Source organism: Moschus berezovskii, chromosome 26, assembly GCF_049115385.1.
Source record: "Moschus berezovskii isolate FMDL1 chromosome 26, NW_MosBer_1.0, whole genome shotgun sequence".
NCBI lineage: Eukaryota > Metazoa > Chordata > Mammalia > Artiodactyla > Moschidae > Moschus > Moschus berezovskii.
In genome coordinates, this window is record NC_142485.1 from 40,963,728 (window position 1) to 40,969,642 (window position 5,915).

A 5,915-nucleotide genomic window follows, 5' to 3' on the forward strand; every position below is an offset into this window, starting at 1 on the left:
CTGTCAATTCAAAACGAAAATGTCAAATGTTAATTCCTCACCTTTTCCTAAAACCAGTTTTGCTGTCAATCTCTTAGTCATAGAGGATTAACATCTTTTTTAGGAGGGGGTAATATTTGATTTCTCCTTCCATATCTACTTTAGTCAGTCCATCGCGACTAATAATTTGTGAAAGAGACTCATTTCTAATTCTTCTCATGCTGAGTTAGTTCAAGCTCTTACACTATCAGTTAGATCCTCCAGAGCCCAGTTAACCAGTGTATTCATGTAACCCTTCCCCTTTCTTCCTAATCCATTTTCTGTGAAATTATTTAATTATCAAATATGTATAAAACACTGAAAGTCTGAAACCGGTTCAACAAGAAAGGCGAGACGCATCTGTGATTTCAGAGCACTCAGCGTTTTTGAGGAAAATGTTTGCCTTCCTGCCGATGCTGTGTGTTAAATGTGAGCATCAGGATAATAGGGCAACCATGAGAGAATAAAGAACAAGATGCAGTCCTGTGACTCAGGGCCGGATTGGTTCCCAGGACCACGGAGGCAGCAGGAAGCATCTGCTGACCACTCCTGGGCCAGCTCTGCATGACGCCTTTGTATTTCTTCAGCAGGACCTGTTTGCTTTTCTGGCACCACCCCTTAGGAGCTATGTGACCTTGGTCAAAGAACCCTGAATTTGAAATTCTCTTCTACAGGGTGGGCATGTGTGCATACTAAGTCATTTCAGTCGTGTCCCACTCTTTGCAGCCCGCCAGGCTCCTCTGTCCATGGAATTTCCCAGGCAAGAATACTGGAGTGCATAGCTATTTCTTTCTCCAGGAGAGTCTTCCCCACCCAGGGATCGAGCCTGCATCTCTTATGTCTCCTGCAGTGGCAGGCGAGTTTTTTTTTAAACTACTGGCTCCACCTGGGAAGCCCCATCTACAGAGTAGGGAGACCAAGAAATAGAGTGAGGCAGAGATGTTAAAGAACTTGCCCAAGTGGAGAAAAAATTTAGAGCCATATGCATACACAAAACCAGCTTCCAGAGTTGGCGCTATTCTGTTGAGGCCAGGCACATTTTTCCCCATAAAACTTCCCTGTGATCGTGCGGTTTATCTTCTCAAATTCACTAATTATTTCCCTTGAGAGTTGGGTCTGTCTACAGTCACAGTACAGTGTTCACAAGCCTACTTCTGAGGCTTCTAGCTGAAGGTCCAAGCTCCCTGATGTCTTTCTGCAGCTCTTGTGGCTGATTCACTAATGACTATGAAGCTCTGACTTCTGACGTCTTAGGTTTTCTCATCTTTCCCCACCTGAGGGCCCTGCACATTCTCTCTCTTCAGGCAAATGCCTTCCACAATTTCTAAACCAATGCTCTGATCATCCTAAAACCTTTTCTGGGTCACTGTGATCATGGTGATCTCTTCATCACCTGAATATCTCTAAGAAACATCACCCATATCTTCCTGGATGCAAATCATAGTATACTCAGAACTAAAGAAGAAGAAGAAGAAAAAAAAAGGTTTGAAAGGTTTTATATATTTTGCTTTCATTTCTTTGTTTTTCACAGCCTTTTAAAATTTGACATTGCTCAGTCCCATTGGCACAGAGATCTGAGTGAGGCCAGGAGTCCAGAACTGAAAACTCAGGCCAACAGAATGTGTTCTAGAAAAACACCTGACAGCTGATGGGAAGCAAAGTTTTCCAACGACAAGTAGATCTCCCAGAAAGCTGATGTGGAGTAATAAAAATGTCTACAGATAACCTGAGTGCCTCTAGCCACTTTGTAATATTAGAAAATCAAGTTACAACATCCATTTGGGAAAACGTTAAATGGGATAACAGGTTTATGCCTGAAAATGTGGGTATTTATTACCTGTTCCTCATTAAATACTGAATAATCAGAAGTGTTCAGTGGAGAGCCCTGGAATCAGAAAGACCTAGGTTCTAATGCTGGCACCACCCGGGAGCTACGTGACCTTGGACACATAACTCTGAAGTTGAAATCCGCAGTTTCAGAATGGGGAAGCCTACAGTACCTGCCTCCTAGGGCCCCAGGAGGATGAGAGAAGCCGTGAGGTGTTTGATCCAGTGCCTGGCACAGGGTGGGTCACAGCACAGGTCAATCTGTCTGTCATGTCCTTGTCACTGCTGCGTCATTGCCATTAGTGCTCTACCAACATTTACTCAAGACTCATCACCTCTTTCCTTGGCAATATGTGGAGTCTGAGGGAAGAGACATTTAAAGTTTTGTCTTATTTTTTTTTTTTTAAACTTTTTATTGAAGTATAATTGAGTTACAATGTTGTGTTAACTTCAGGCGTACAACAAAGCAATTCAGTTATAGATGTATATATATATATACGTATATATATATATATATATTTATATATGCACTGCTGCTATTTAGTCACTCAGTCATGTCCAACTCTTGTGACTCCATGGACTGTAGCCTTCCAGGCTCCTCTGTCAATGGGATTTGCCAGACAATATTACTGGAGTGGACTGGAGTTGCCATTTCCTTTATACAGATATGTTTATATAAATATATATATATTTAAATTATTTTCCATGCTAGGTTATTATAAGATATTGAGTACAGTTCCCTGTCCTTGTTGGTTTTCTGATTATTTTATATGTTCAGTTCAGTTCAGTTCAGTTCAGTCGCTCAGTCGTGTCTGACTCTCCACGACCCCATGAATCACAGCACACCAGGCCTCCCTATCCATCACCAACTCCCGGAGTTCACTCAAACTCATGTCCACAGAGTCGGTGATGCCATTCAGCCATCTCATTCTCGGTCGTCCCCTTCTCCTCCTGCCCCCAACCTTTCCCAGCATCAGAGTCTTTTCCAGTGAGTCAACTCGTCGCATGAGGTGGCCAAAGTATTGCAGCTAGTAGTATGTATATTTTAATCCCAAGCTCCTAATTTCTCTCTCCCCGACTCCCACCGCTCCCCTCCTCCCACTTTCCCCTTTGGTAACCATAAGTTCTTTTTCTGTGTCTTTGAAAATAGACATTTTTTAAAGAAAGAACAGTCTCCTGCCCTTTACTAAGTTGGATTAAAGCACTGCAGAAAGTTTGACATGTCAAAGAAAATCTATCTTGCAACAAAACCTGCAGGTCTGCCTAATATGTACACTTTCTCATGGAAGAGAGGAGTTTATTGGGAGCTGATAAATTGACGATGGGAAGACAATTGCCCTGGCAACACAGAATCTAGGCTGCGTCTTGGCTCGGTAACTCAGTGGCTGGCATTTGAGAAGCAATTTAAAAAGTCAATTGGATGAGATGGCTAGGCCTTCGCATTTTTCAGTGCTATGATGTCTGAAGGGTTCTCTGTCACTCGGTGGCAGCAATAAAGGTTCTGAAAGGGAGGAGGCTGTCCCTCACCCTAAGGAGTGGCCTCCGCCTCTCGGGTGAGCCAAGGGCATGCAGACCAGCTCCCAAGATCCCTTTGCTCAGCCCTGTGCAAACTTTGCCCCTGTTCTCTTCCAAATTTTAATGAGGAACAATTTGCTATTCTGAACCAACTCATTCTCCATCAGTCTTGATGTGGTTGCAAATATCCTGAGCACTCCTCAATACCATTTTGCATTCATCCAAGTGGAAGTTTCCACACAATCCCAGGGCATAACTTGTAGTTTCTAAAGCCAGACCTCTTAGGCGAGCAAAATGCTAGGGCTGCTGGTCACCCATGTAGACAGACAGACTCACAGCATTCACTACCGGAGAGGTTAGCCTTGGAACCAGAACTGGAAACATCCAGGTCCTTGAGAGACGTCTTAGAAATCAGGGTGGGGGTGGCACTAGTGAAGTTCATTAAATGAGCAAACTATCTTCTCTGCCCTAACATTGCCTGTCTTTTGTGCTGGGACAATCCACTCATCTAAACTATGTAAACACTGAGAATCATTATATATATGTATGTACATATATGATATATATATGTGATCATTAAATATATGTAGTATATATATTTAAAAGTCATGAATATTTAAGTCCCATAAAATTAATTGTATTATGTTAGATAAAGATGCCCGGCCTTTATTTACACTTCTCTTCCAAAATACCTCCCCAAATCTTTAATATTTCTTATTTTCTAGAATTAAAATAGTGTTAGGGTTTTTAACTACACAAGAAAATCTTCCAGCCAGAAAACCTGGATCCAATTTCATCTTTTCATCTCTTCCTTTCACTAAAAATAAACACAAGAAAAATTACATGCATTAAAACACTCAAAGTAAGTTGCAGTTTTCTGTATAATAAGCTATACTGTGAAATTCACATCTATAAGAAATAATTTGCTTTTTTTAGTGCTTCCCAATTTACCACATTTTTTGAAAAAGACTTAATAAATTCCTCTAAACATAGAAAATCAAAACATATCCTGTAGTATGCATGGTGACTTTTCAGGTAAATATATTTTAAAGTCCCAATATAAACACTCATTTGTATTTTAGCCTAGTTTATAGATGTGTGAGCATAAAATAAATTTTTTAATGAATTGAAAATGTTGATACTGACCACTAACAAAAACCAAAAAAAAAAAAAAAAAGAAATCTCAGCTTTTCAGCTTCTACAGACCTGTGAAAACATTGTTCAAAATAGTGTCATAAGGAGGATTCCTCACATTGGGAATATTTACTAGACCTGTGTCAGGAACTAAATACCAACTCCAGAAGCCTTGTGCTAATTCCTGCAAAACCTTTCCTCCCTTTTTTTTTTTCCCTCCAAAATTTCAAAAACCTACCTAGATGAGTTTCACAAGTCACTCTGAGATTCGGTCTCATTTCCAAAACAGAAATAAACAGACGTCTCTGAAACGGTCAGAGACCATGGTAATCCACGAAAATGTTTATGATATAGTGTTAATAGCAAAAAATGTTACTGTGGCGTTTGTTTTATCTTTATATTGTTTCTTTTCATGGATGGTTGCATACTTTGTTTAGTCATAGATGGGAGAAAAAGGAGATAGACAATGAACAGAATGTGTGTGTACTGCATTAAAAACACAATGTGAAATATTGGATAGAAATACTAGAAAGAGCTATGGTTAAGCCATAGGTAAATTATTTAATGCCTTAACTTTTGTATCTTCACCTGTATAAATGGGGAATTCACTGTGTATCTTCTTAGTCCACTGAGATGATAGATCCTAGGAGGTATCCAGAAGACCATCTAGTTGATATCTAGCAGATGCTGACGTCCTCTCTTCTCCCCTCTTTTCCTTCCATCTGTCTTTCCTTCGCTCCAGAAAATGGCTAGTCTAGAGGGCAGGGATGGATTTACCATGATCTGCTGGTTGTAAGGCTTCCGAGGTGGCACTAGTGGTAAAGAACCTAGAGTTTGTTAACCTTTTTGGGTGACTCTGTCTTAGAATATAATGATAAAATTTTTTTTAATATTGGAGTATAGTTGCTTTACAGTGTTGTTAGTTTCTGCTGTACAGCAAAGTGAATCAATTATATATATATATACATGTATGCCCTCTTTTTTGGATTTCCTTCCCATTTTGGTTGCCACAGAGCTTTGAGTGGAACTCCTTGCAATCTATGTAGGTCTCATTAGTTATCTATTTATACATAATAGTATATATGTGTACACGTGCATCATGCTAAGTTGCTTTAGTTGATCGTGTCTGACTCTTTTGCAACCCCATGAACTGTAGCCCGCCTGGATCCTCTGTCCATGGGATTCTCCAGGCAAGAATACTGGAGTGGGGTGCCAAGACCTCCTCCAGGGAATCTTCCCGACCCAGGGATCAAACCTGTGTCTCTTGCCTCCTGCACTGGTAGGCAGGTTCTTTACCCCTAGCATAAGCTAGGAAGTGGGTATATATGTAAAATGATCAGATATTTTTTGCCTTTTCCAGCATTGTTACTTGGGAGATGTTGAAGGAATGAATGAACGCCTTCTCTTCTGGTTTGCCTTAA